This window comes from Schistocerca nitens, chromosome 5 (genome assembly GCF_023898315.1).
Source record: "Schistocerca nitens isolate TAMUIC-IGC-003100 chromosome 5, iqSchNite1.1, whole genome shotgun sequence".
Classification (NCBI taxonomy): domain Eukaryota; kingdom Metazoa; phylum Arthropoda; class Insecta; order Orthoptera; family Acrididae; genus Schistocerca; species Schistocerca nitens.
In genome coordinates, this window is record NC_064618.1 from 751,183,105 (window position 1) to 751,195,569 (window position 12,465).

The 12,465-nt window shown below is 38.6% G+C and overlaps 1 long non-coding RNA gene across 2 annotated transcripts in view; it reads right to left on the minus strand.

The window, feature by feature from the left end:
- The window catches only part of LOC126259716 (uncharacterized), a 339,392-nt gene extending 327,469 nt beyond the window's left edge, over positions 1-11,923 (minus strand). Inside the window, exons 1-2 of one of the 2 annotated variants that reach the window (XR_007546553.1) lie at positions 11,782-11,923; positions 5,750-5,844 (exon numbers count right to left, since the gene is read on the minus strand). This is a non-coding gene — a long non-coding RNA (uncharacterized LOC126259716). The remainder of the gene's footprint in view (positions 1-5,749; positions 5,845-11,781) is intronic. The other variant, XR_007546554.1, reaches the window with a different exon arrangement.
- Positions 11,924-12,465: the final 542 nt, after the last annotated feature.

The following is a 12,465-nucleotide window of genomic DNA, read 5'->3' on the forward strand; positions in this document are numbered from 1 at the left end:
TGAATAAAAAAATAGGAGTATGGGTTAGCTACTACAAACAGCATAGTGAACGCATTATTGTGGCCAAGATAGACACAAAGCGCATGCCTACTACAGTGGTACAAGTTTATATGCCAACTAGCTCTGCAGATGATAAAGAAATTGATGAAATGTATGACGAGATAAAAGAAATTATTCAGGTAGTGAAGGGAGGCGAAAATTTAATAGTCATGGGTGACTGGAATTCGTCAGTAGGAAAAGGGAGAGAAGGAAACATAGTAGGTGAATATGGATTGGGGGGAAGAAATGAAAGAGGAAGCCGCCTTGTAGAATTTTGCACAGAGCACAACTTAATCATAGCTAACACTTGGTTCAAGAATCATAAAAGAAGGTTGTATACCTGGAAGAATCCTGGAGATACTAAAAGGTATCAGATAGATTATATAATGGTAAGACAGAGATTTAGGAACCAGGTTTTAAATTGTAAGACATTTCCAGGGGCAGATGTGGATTCTGACCACAATCTATTGGTTATGACCTGCAGATTGAAACTGAAGAAACTGCAAAAAGGTGGGAATTTAAGGAGATGGGACCTGAATAAACTGAAAGAACCAGAGGTTGTAGAGAGTTTCAGGGAGAGCATAAGGGAACAATTGACAGGAATGGGGGAAAGAAATACAGTAGAAGAAGAATGGGTAGCTCTGAGGGATGAAGTAGTGAAGGCAGCAGATGATCAAGTAGGTAAAAAGACGAGGGCTAATAGAAATCCTTGGGTAACAGAAGAAATATTACAGAAGAGACTCTATTGAGAAAATTTAAAGAATACACAGAAAGGAAAAAATATAAAAATGCAGTAATTGAAGCAGGCAAAAAGGAATACAAACGTCTCAAAAATGAGATCGACAGGAAGTGCAAAATGGCTAAGCAGGCATGGCTAGAGGACAAATGTAAGGATGTAGAGGCTTGTCTCACTAGGGGTAAGATAAATACTGCCTACAGGAAAATTAAAGAGACCTTTGGAGAGAAGAGAACCACTTGTATGAATATCAAGAGCTCAGATGGCAACCCAGCTCTAAGCAAAGAAGGGAAGGCAGAAAGGTGGAAGGAGTATATAGAGGGTTTATACAAGGGCGATGTACTTGAGGACAATATTATGGAAATGGAAGAGGATGTAGATGAAGATGAAATGGGAGATAAGATACTGTGTGAAGAGTTTGACAGAGCACTGAAAGACCTGAGTCGAAACAAGGCCCCGGGAGTAGACAACATTCCATTAGAACTACTGATGGCCTTGGGAGAGCCAGTCATGACAAAACTCTACCATCTGGTGAGCAAGATGTATGAGACAGGCAAAATACCCACAGACTTCAAGAAGAATATAATAATTCCAATCCCAAAGAAAGCAGGTGTTGACAGATGTGAAAATTACCAAACTATGAGTTTAATAAGTCACAGCTGCAAAATACTAACGCGAATTCTTTACAGACGAATGGAAAAACTGGTAGAAGCGGACCTTGGGGAAGATCAGTTTGGATTCCGTAGAAATGTTGGAACACGTGAGGCAATACTAACCTTACGACTTATCTTTGAAGAAAGATTAAGAAAAGGCAAACCTACATTTCTAGCATTTGCAGACTTAGAGAAAGCTTTTGACAACGTTAACTGGAATACTCTCTTTCAAATTCTGAAGGTGGCAAGGGTAAAATACAGGGAGCGAAAGGCTATTTACAATTTGTACAGAAACCAGATGGCAGTTATAAGAGTCGAGGGGCATGAAAGGGAAGCAGTGGTTGGGAAAGGAGTGAGACAGGGTTGTAGCCTCTCCCCAATGTTATTCAATCTGTATATTGAGCAAGCAGTAAAGGAAACAAAAGAAAAATTCAGAGTAGGTATTAAAATTCATGGAGAAGAAGTAAAAACTTTGAGGTTCGCCGATGACATTGTAATTCTGTCAGAGACAGCAAAGGACTTGGAAGAGCAGTTGAACGGAATGGACAGTGTCTTGAAAGGAGGATATAAGATGAACATCAACAAAAGCAAAACGAGGATAATGGAATGTAGTCAAATTAAATCGGGTGATGCTGAGGGAATTAGATTAGGAAATGAGACACTTAAAGTAGTAAAGGAGTTTTGCTATTTAGGGAGTGAAATAACTGATGATGGTCGAAGTAGAGAGGATATAAAATGTAGACTGGCAATGCCAAAGAAATCGTTTCTGAAGAAGAGAAATTTGTTAACGTCGAGTATATATTTAAGTGTCAGGAAGTCGTTTCTGAAAGTATTTGTATGGAGTGTAGCCATGTATGTAAGTGAAACATGGACGATAACCAGTTTGGACAAGAAGAGAATAGAAGCTTTCGAAATGTGGTGCTACAGAATAATGCTGAAGATAAGGTGGGTAGATCACGTAACTAATGAGGAGGTATTGAATAGGATTGGCGAGAAGAGAAGTTTGTGGCACAACTTGACTAGAAGAAGGGATTGGTTGGTAGGACATGTTTTGAGGCATCAAGGGATCACAAATTTAGCATTGGAGGGCAGCCTGGAGGGTAAAAATCGTAGAGGGAGACCAAGAGATGAATACACTAAGCAGATTCAGAAGGATGTAGGTTGCAGTAGGTACTGGGAGATGAAGAAGCTTGCACAGGATAGAGTAGCATGGAGAGCTGCATCAAACCAGTCTCAGGACTGAAAACCACAACAAACAACAACCCTCCTTTGAAGACACTGTCCATTCTATTCAACTGCTTTTCCAACTCCTTTTCTGTCTCTGCAAGAATCACAATATCATCAGCAAACTTCAAAGTTTTTATTTCTTCTCCCTGAATTTTTAATCCTACTCCAGTTTTCTTTGGTTTTGGATTGAATAACATCAGGGTTAGCTACAACTCTGTCTCACTCTCTTCTCAAGCACTGCTTCCCTTTTATGAGCCTTAACTCTTATAACTGTCACCTAAATTCTGTGAAAGTTGTAAAAAGCCTTTTGCTATACATATTTTACCCCTATCACCTCCAGAATTTCAAAGAGAGTATTCCAGTCGGCATTGTCAAAAGCTTACTCCATGTCTGCAAATGCTATAAACCTAGGTTTTCCTTTCTTTAACCCACTTCTAAGGAAAGTTGTAGAGTCAATATTGCCTTGTGGGTGCATACACTTCTCTGGAATCTAAACTTTCCTGAGGTCAGATTCTGCCAGTTTTTCCATTCTTCTGTAAAGAATTCATGTTAGTATTTGTGACCATGACTAACAGTCCAGTAATTTTCCACCTGCCAGCAACTACTTTCTTTGAAATTGGAATTATTACATTCTTCTTGAAGTCTGAGGATATTCTGCCTCTTGCACACCAGATGAAAGGGTTTCATCATGGCTGGCTCTCTCAAGGCTATCAGTAGTTCTGATGGAATGATGGCTACTCCTGGAGCCTTGTTTTTACTTAGGTGTGTCACTACTCTGTCAAATTCTTCTCACAGTATCATATCTCCGATCTCATCTTCAATATGTCCTCTTCCATTTCTATAATATTGTATTCAGGTTAATCCCTTGTATAGAAATTCTATATACTGCTTTCACCTTTCAGCTTCGCTTCTTTGCTTAGGTCTGGTTTTCCATCTGAGCTCTTGATATTCATACACCTGCTCCCATTTTATCCAAAGGCCTCTTTGATTTTCCTCTAGTTGGTTTATATTTACATTTGTCCTCTAGGCATTCTGCTAGGCCATTTTGCACTTCCTGTCAATCTCATTTTTTAGACATCTGCAGCCCTTTTACCTGCTTCATTCACTGGTTTTTTTATATTTTTCCCCTTCATCGGTTGAACTGAATATCTGTTGTGTTATCCAAGGATTTCCAACAGGCCTTGACATTTTATCTATTTGATCCTCTACTGTTTTCATCTTTTAAAGCTACCCATTAATCTTCTACTTTATTCCTTCCCTTGTTCTAGTCGAGCATTGCCTAATACTCCCACTGAAACTTTCAGCAATCTGTATTTTTTTTTCAGTTTATCCAAGTCCCATCCCTTTAATTTCCTAAGCCCCCCCCCCCCCCTTCACCCCACCTGCCAATGAATCACAGACCCTGCCATTAGTGGAGTGGCTTGCATGCCTCTGTAATACAGATACTCCCTTGTAGATATAATCATAACACAGGGGTATCTTATGAGAGGTCAGGCAAATGTGTGGCTCCTGAAGAGGGGCAGCAGCTTTCTAATAGCTGCAGGGGCAACAGTCTGGATGACTGACTGATCTGGCCTTGTAACATCAACCAAAACATCCTTGTTGTGCTGGTACTGCGAACGGCTGAAAGTAAGGGAAAATTACAGCCGTAATTTTTCCCAAGGGCATGCAGCTCTACTGTATGTTTAAATAATGATGATGATGTTCTCTTGGGTAAAATATTCTGGAGGTAAAATAGTTCACCATTAGGATCTCTTGGTGTGGCCTACACAGGAGGATGTCTTCATCAGGAGGAACAAAACTGGCAGTCCATATATTGTATTGTGGAATGTTATGGTAGATCCCTTAATCAGGCAGGTAGGTTAGAAAAGTTAGAAAGGGAAATGGATAGGTTGAAGTTAAATGTTGTGGGAATTAGTGAAGTTTGGTGGCAAGAGGAACAGGACTTCTGGTCAGGGGAATACAGGGTTATAAGTACAAAGTCAAGTAGGGATGATGCAAGAGTGGGTTTAATAATGAATAAGAAAATAAGAATGTGGGAAAGCTACTATGAACAGCATTGTGAATGTGTTATTGTAACCAAGACGGATGCTAAGCCCACACTTACACCAGCAATAAAAGTTCATATGTCAACTAGCTCTGCAGATGATGAAGACAATGAAGAAATGTATGATGTAATTAAAGAAATTATTAACATAGTTAAGGGAGATGAAAATTTCATTGTGCTGTAGAATTTGCATTGAGTGTAATTTAAACATTTGTAATACTTGAAACTTCCTGGCACATTAAAACTGTGTGCTGGACTGAGACTCAGACTCAAGAGCTTTGCCTTTCACAGGCAAGTGCTCTACCAGCAGAACTACCCAAACATGACTCACTACCCATCCTCACAATTTTACTTCTGCCAGTACCTCACCTCCTACCTTCCAAACTTCACAGAAGTTCTCCCTCAAAAACTTGTGGGACCAACAGTTCTGAAAGAAGGTTTCATGGAAGAACTTCTGTGAAGTTTGGAAGTAGGAGATGAGGAACTGGCAGAAGTAAAATTGTGAGGATGGGTCATGAGTCATGTTTGGATAGCTCAGCTGGTAGAACACTTGCCTGTGGTATCCAAAGGTCCCGAGTTAGAGTCTCAGTCCAGCATACACAGCTTTAATCTGCCAGGAAGTTTCATATCAATGTGCAATCTACTGCAGACTGAAAATTTCATTTCAGATTGCTAATACTTGGTTTAAGAACCAAAAAAGAATGTTGTATATGAGGAAGAGACCTGGAGACACTGGAAGGTTTCAGATTGATTATATAAAGGTAAGAGAGATATTTTGGAACCAAATTTTAAATTGTAATACATTTCCAGAGGTAGATGGGGACTCTGACCACAATTTATTGATCATGAACTGTAGATTTAAAAAATAGCTGTTTATTTTGTAGTATATTTTATACTGCATAGTGCAGTACTGCTTTAGTAGAAATAACTGTAGTGTTATTTTTTGATAATCATCTGAGTGAATTTTATTTAACTACTGTATTTGATAAGTGTTTTAAATATTTTACTTCTAATGTACTTTTAAACTAAATACTGTACAATATATACCTGTAGTAAAATATCACATTGCATTCTGTGCTTTTCCAAATTCTCCATGTATAATTTGTTGTTCCACAGTCCATTTCCAGTATAAGACAGTCACACTATAATATGAGAAATAATCCACATGCAATATACTGTGTAAAAGGATATACAAAAAATCTACTCACCAAGTGGCAGCAGGGGAACACACATACACAAAATGATTTAATTTTTACAAGCTTTTGTAGCCAGTGGCTCCTTCTTCTGACAGAAGAGTTGAAGGGGAAGGAAGAAGGTTGGAGAAAAAGGACTGCAGAGGTTTAGGGAAAGGTGTACAATTCAGAAAAGTCACTCAGAACTCCAGGTCAAGGGACACTTACTGGACAGGTTGAGAAGGGAAAACTGATTGTTGGGGACTGCACCGGACAAGATTTGAAAACCTGAGAGCTTAAAGATAGAAGACAGGGTAATATGCAAGGTAGAGATTACTTCTAAAACATTGTGCACAAGTCAGAAAACGATAGAGGAAGAAAACAAAAATGGAGTGAAGAAAGGAGTAATTACTGTGAAGAAATGCTAAGACAGAAAGAATTAACGTAAATTAAGGCCATATGGGTAGTGAGAACCAAATACATGTTTTAATGCTGGTTCCAAACTGTGAAATTCTGGGAGACTGGTGTCTGGGGGAAGAATCCAGATGGCGTATGTGGTGAAACAGGCACTGAGATAATGACTGTCATGTTGTACAGCATGCTCTGCAACAGGATATTGTGTGTTGCCCTATGCACACTCCTACTGCCACCTATTCTAGCCCTGTAACTGGCAAAACATATACTATCAAAGGGAGAGCCACACGTGAAATGACACGTCATATACCAGAAGTTATGTAAACACTGTTTGGCCTCTTTCATCAGCATGACTACTGCCCAGTTATCAATCAGGATGAATGGCCATAGGCAGAGGGTGTACACAGGCAGCACACGATATCCTGCTACAGAGCATGCTGTACAAAATGAGAGTTATGATCTTGGTGCCTGTTGCACCACATGTTCCATCTGGATTCTTCTCCAGACACCAGTTTCTCAGAACTTCACAGGTGGGAACTAACACTACAACAAGTCCTTGGTTCACACTATCTATTTGGCCTTATACTCTTATTAACTCATGTGTAGTGTTTTAGTAGTAATCTCTGCCTTGCATGTTAGCCTGTCTTCCACATTTAAGTTCTCAGTGTTATTGCTCAACATTACAATAATATTTTATGTGAAGCAGGTGGTTGTGGAGATCATATCTTGAGACAAGCAATATGCCACATCACCTTGTAGATGAGCATAAGAAGCTCTTTATCTGTTGGTGGTAGATGGCTCTGTGAAGTCTGCTGGTAGACTTAGTGGTTCTCTATAAATGATTTCTGTGAGGAATGTGGGGAGAACTTCCTTATATGCTGAACACACACTTAAAAATACTCATGGTAGGGCCTCTACATACTCTGCTCTGTCACACCTGAGAAATGTTTCAGGTGTTCCGTGCTAGTACTCCACAAGACCATAACTTCAAACATGGTACGCTATAGTTTGGAAGTGCTGAATGAACACCACACAAGTGTCAGAGCCTGGTCAAAAGTGTTGATTCAAATTGTCTGTTGTGATCAGTCATTATGGAGACAATTGATTGAAATGGGAAATCCATGGATGGGAAAATGCCTTCACCATGGTTTCTGCTGAAATGTCAGGTACTGGTATAGCCTCAGCCCAGTGAGTTACCCTGTCAATTGCTGTGAGGATGTAACAGATACCACCTCATTCTGGGAGGGACACAATGAGGTCCATGTGAACATGCTAAAAGTGCCCTTTAGGGATTGCACAACAGCAGTGTTGTGCCTGTGCATGCAATCCTATCTTGGAGCATTAGTGGGTGACACATGATGAGGTCCAAGTTTTATAATCCCTTTTGACATTTGGCTACGCAAAGTGTCCTGTGACAAGTCTTGCTGGATGTATGCCCAGAAGGAACAGCCAGTGTGGTTTATCACATATGACTCTACTCATACTGAGTGATACAAGTGGTTGATGATTCTGTGAAATGTTACACAACACCTGTGTTAATGAGCCATGGCATGGCATTCTATGTGCAAATTGGTTGCAGTGTTTTGTAGGAGTTTGCATCATTGTGTGTCCTGTAGTTATGTTTCTGCTAGTTTGTCATAGTCAGTATTCAATGACACTGTGTTGATCCAAGAGAGATAGGGTGCCATGACATTGTCTGCACCATAGAGATGCTGAACATTGGTTGAGAACTGTACAATATAACCTAAATGGTGAAAATACCATGTGCAGTGATCTTTTGATGGAGTCTGGGTGGAATGTACCAGGGGCCAATAATTTGTGTTGGTAGTCAGAGGCCTGCTCTCAGCATCATATTTGATATGACATACTGCTTCATAGACCACTGACAATTCCGTCGTAAGTCAACCACTTGCACTGGGATCCTCAACCTGTTCAAGAAGAAGTGGTGTGGTTGTTGTATTCTTGCTATCAACTGTTGGAGAATTGCTCTGGTCACAGAATCACTCACATCAGAAGAGACTGACAGGTGTCAGTGGGTAGTGTGTGTGCCAACGTCATAGCCTGAGAAAGTAGGTCTCTAATTTGCTCAAATGCCTGTTGCATTTATGGATACCATTCAATATCTCACTTGCCTGTTGAGCGTTTGCCTGCTAATGCATATACGAGCGGTGCCTTGGTGCCTCAGTGGCAATTGCATGACGTGGGTGTTCAAATGGTTCAAATGGCTCTGAGCACTATGCGACTTAACTTCTCAGGTCATCAGTCGCCTAGAACTTAGAACTAATAAACCTAACAAACCTAATAACATCATACACATCCATGCCCGAGGCAGGATTTGAACCTGCGACCAGAGTGGTTGCTTGGTTCCAGACTGTAGCGCCTAGAAATGCACGGCCACTCCGGCCGGCCGACGTGGGTGTATATGGAAAAAAGAAAAAGAAAAAAAAAACCATGCCAAGAAGCTGTACAAACACCGAAAACATTGTTAAACACAATATAAGATCAAAAAATTATTGTAATTGGCTTAACTAATAGGCATGATCTAATGGAATGGTCCTATGTGAACAAGGAAATCCAAAGAGCCAGCAGGGTTTACCAAAAGATCTGCAGATCAATGGATAATGTTTTCTTTCTAGATACAGATGATTTGGAAAGAATGTGATTCACAAAAGCTGGAATTCACATAAACAAAAAAGGCAAATAATATTTCTATTTACATAAACAGTGAAATAAACAATCCAATTCCTCTGGAGACAACAGAAAACTCAGACAGAAGAGGCTCCACTCAAGAATGCAATCAGCAAATGTCTACCAAAGATAAGCCTAACCTCCTACATTTATATATCACTGAAGCAACAGTTGTAATTGTAGCAACTTTAATAACATGGGCAGAAGGGGAATCAGTGTCAGCATCAATGGCTACATCAACAGCGGTAACAACAGAGAATGTAAAGTCAGTAGCAACAGAAGATCCAGGATGCAGTGAAGTGGGCAAAAGGAGAAGGATGTTGGGGATGGAAGCAGCATCATTACCAGAAGCAGGGCAGAAATCATCAGCTGCAACAGTAGTAACATTCCATTTTTTGGGAATATAGCAGAAATATCTGGATGACAAAAGGTATCAGAAAATCCTCTGAAACTCTCAAGTATCTCAGTTCCATTAAGGAAAATAAGAGTGATCCAGCTTTCTTATGGTTCTTTCTCAGATACAAAATGAAATACATCAAATGGCTACAGGAAGCAAAACGGATCCAAAATGGTAAGACCATACAGAACTGAAACAATAAAAGCAAAGTCATTTGGAATACAGTAAAACAATAAACTGGAAACAAAAAGCCAAAGCAGATGAACATAACAATTAGAAATAAAGACAGCTTAATAGATAAGCCTAAGGACATAGCCAATTTTGTAAACAACTACTTTAGTAATATAGCAACCAGACAGCAAGAATAACTTTCAAAGGTACTACATACTACTATTAAGAACTTTGTACCTTACACAATGCTGATGCTACCCACCACTGGGGAGAACATCGTAGAACTGTACATACGTTTAAGAGTAAAATGTTCACAGGTCTAGTTGAAGCTCCAGTGCGTCTACTAAAAGACTACATTAACAGCTTAAAAGCACCCATAATAGACATGATAAATGAGTAATTCTCGTTAGGTTGCTTCCCTGATTTCCTAAAGCATGTTCTTCCCATACATAAAATGAGTGCTACAGAAAATTCTATTCTATTCTACAAAGTCTTCCTTTTCAAAAATAGCAGAAACTATTACAAAAAACAGGCTTATGGACTGTTTAAATAAATACCAAATTCTGTTCAAAGAATAGTTTGGTTTCAGGTCTGTAAACTGAACAGAAGCAAAATCTACAAAAATGAGTGTCACAAAAGTAGTTTTAGAACCACAGATAAAGGAGAACAAGTAACAGACATTTTTCTAGACCTCAGTAAAGCATGTGACACATTTGATGATGAAATACTTCCAGGTAAGCTTGAAGCACTAGGAATAAGGGTGGTGGTAAATATGGTTTAGGTCTCACATAGGAGACAGAGTGCAGAGGATGCAGATATCCTAAATTTCAAGTGCTCAAATTATATGGTGAAACAACTTTCAGATAAGAATATTTGAAGACTGGAGTCTCTCAAGGGAGCATGTTAGGCCCGATATTGTTTCTTGTTTATATTAATGACTTCTCACTGTGGGTCACACAAGAAGAAACTGTATTATTAGTTGATGTCAGCAATATAATAATCACAGATAGGATATGAGGAATGTTAGGAGTAAAAGCTGAAAAGGCAGTTATGGCAATCTGCAGCTAGTCAAATAACAATAAGATACTTCTTAATGCAGAAAAGACTAATAACATGAACTTCCACATAAATACAAAAAACTAATACAATAAAACTTAAAGCACATAATGAAACCACAGAGTGTGCAGCTGGCTTAAAATTTTTTGGTATGTATGTTGATCGATAGTTAAAATAGACTGAACATTTCACAGTACTTAGAGAAAGAATTAGCACAGCATTCTTTGCCTTATGATTAATAACCAAAGTGTCTAAAAGCTCAGGCCGAAAAGCAACATACTCTGCACACATACATTCTGTCATCTGTTATGGCATAATATTCTGGGGTTAGTTTCGCTGGCTCTTTACTATTTGCTTTGTTTTGCTATTACTCGTGTAACAACTAATATATGAGATAAAATATGTTGCTACAAAAAGAGCCCCGAAATACCTTTTAGTGATGCTGTGCTATGACTTTCTTTGGATCATTAATTTTCAACAAAACAAAATATATTATGTTCTTATTATTCTGAATCTGGCTTTCTATTAAAGGAACATTTTTTCGTTACTGTAACTTGCTATAAAGTTCAACATATCTTCCTTACTTTATAGTTATTGAAAAGGTTAATGAAAATTACTTCATTATCAATACTGATGTTACAGTACGCAGTGATTGTTCAACATCAAAATTTTGCAGTGGATTTTTGCTAACAGTAAAACACCAATAAGTGCCACGACTAACACGAGAACATGAAACTATCGTCATAGAAAAAGATGTTTTTACTATAAGGTTGGCCAGACCAGAACTACGCACAGCAAGATTTCTTTTATGTTATGAAGGTAAATTATCTTTTTGCACTGTTAATAATATATTATCAGCAGCCCGCGTCAACCTGTAAAACACATCATAAAATCTGCTGCTCTGCTCTGCAATTCCGAAAGCTGAAAGAAATAATTTTACTTCACTATTACCTGCCCGCTTCTTTGCGGTATGATTGGTTTCATTTAATGCAGTTTGAATGCGCTGCGGCAGCGGCTCGTTCATTCGTAGTGCAACTCTGCACCAAGAATAATATTTAAATAACTGAAAATTTCTTAAAGGGATGGGATAAAATACCAGGCAAGCTTATTACAAATCATAATGCAAGGTTTCACTAAGTAACTCTATTCAAAACATTTAAACAAATCAAGTTATTACACACCTTTCCCAAGCTATGTCTAATGGCGTCCCTCTCACAATCTTGACAAAAGAATGCTACGCAAGCGTACAATATAATGTCACAGGCTCTTCCTACTCACGTAACTCCAAGAAGACGACAGAGAAATTAATGTTCGTTCTGTACTATTAATACTAGTCACATATTCTAATCTTTGAATGATATTTAATAAGTGTCGTCTGTGGTGGTTTCAGTACTTGCCGACACAGATATTATATAAATAAAAAATACAGTACATAATTCTATACAAGAACAAAACATGACACATAATGCTTTCTCTTTATTACATAATATGTCTTTGCTAAGAGACTTTACAGGTCCAAATACCCAGAATGTGGAAAATGTGTTCAAACTACAAAAATGAGCCAACAGAATAGTGAGCAAGAGTCATAAAAAGGTCCATTGCATTGAGATATTCAAGAAATGTGCTATTCTGACTGTTCCAAGTGAGTACATATTTCAAACTGCAGTTTTTATACAGAAAAAAATTGGGCAATGTGCAGCAAACAGATCCATACATGATCATCGTACCAGATATAGTGATTGCTCGTACATAGATAGAATAATAGAGCAAAGACCCAAACCCCTATGTTTTCCCAAGGAGTCAAGATATACAATAAACTACCAAAAGACATCAAAAACATAAAGGAACCCTATAAATTTAAAACA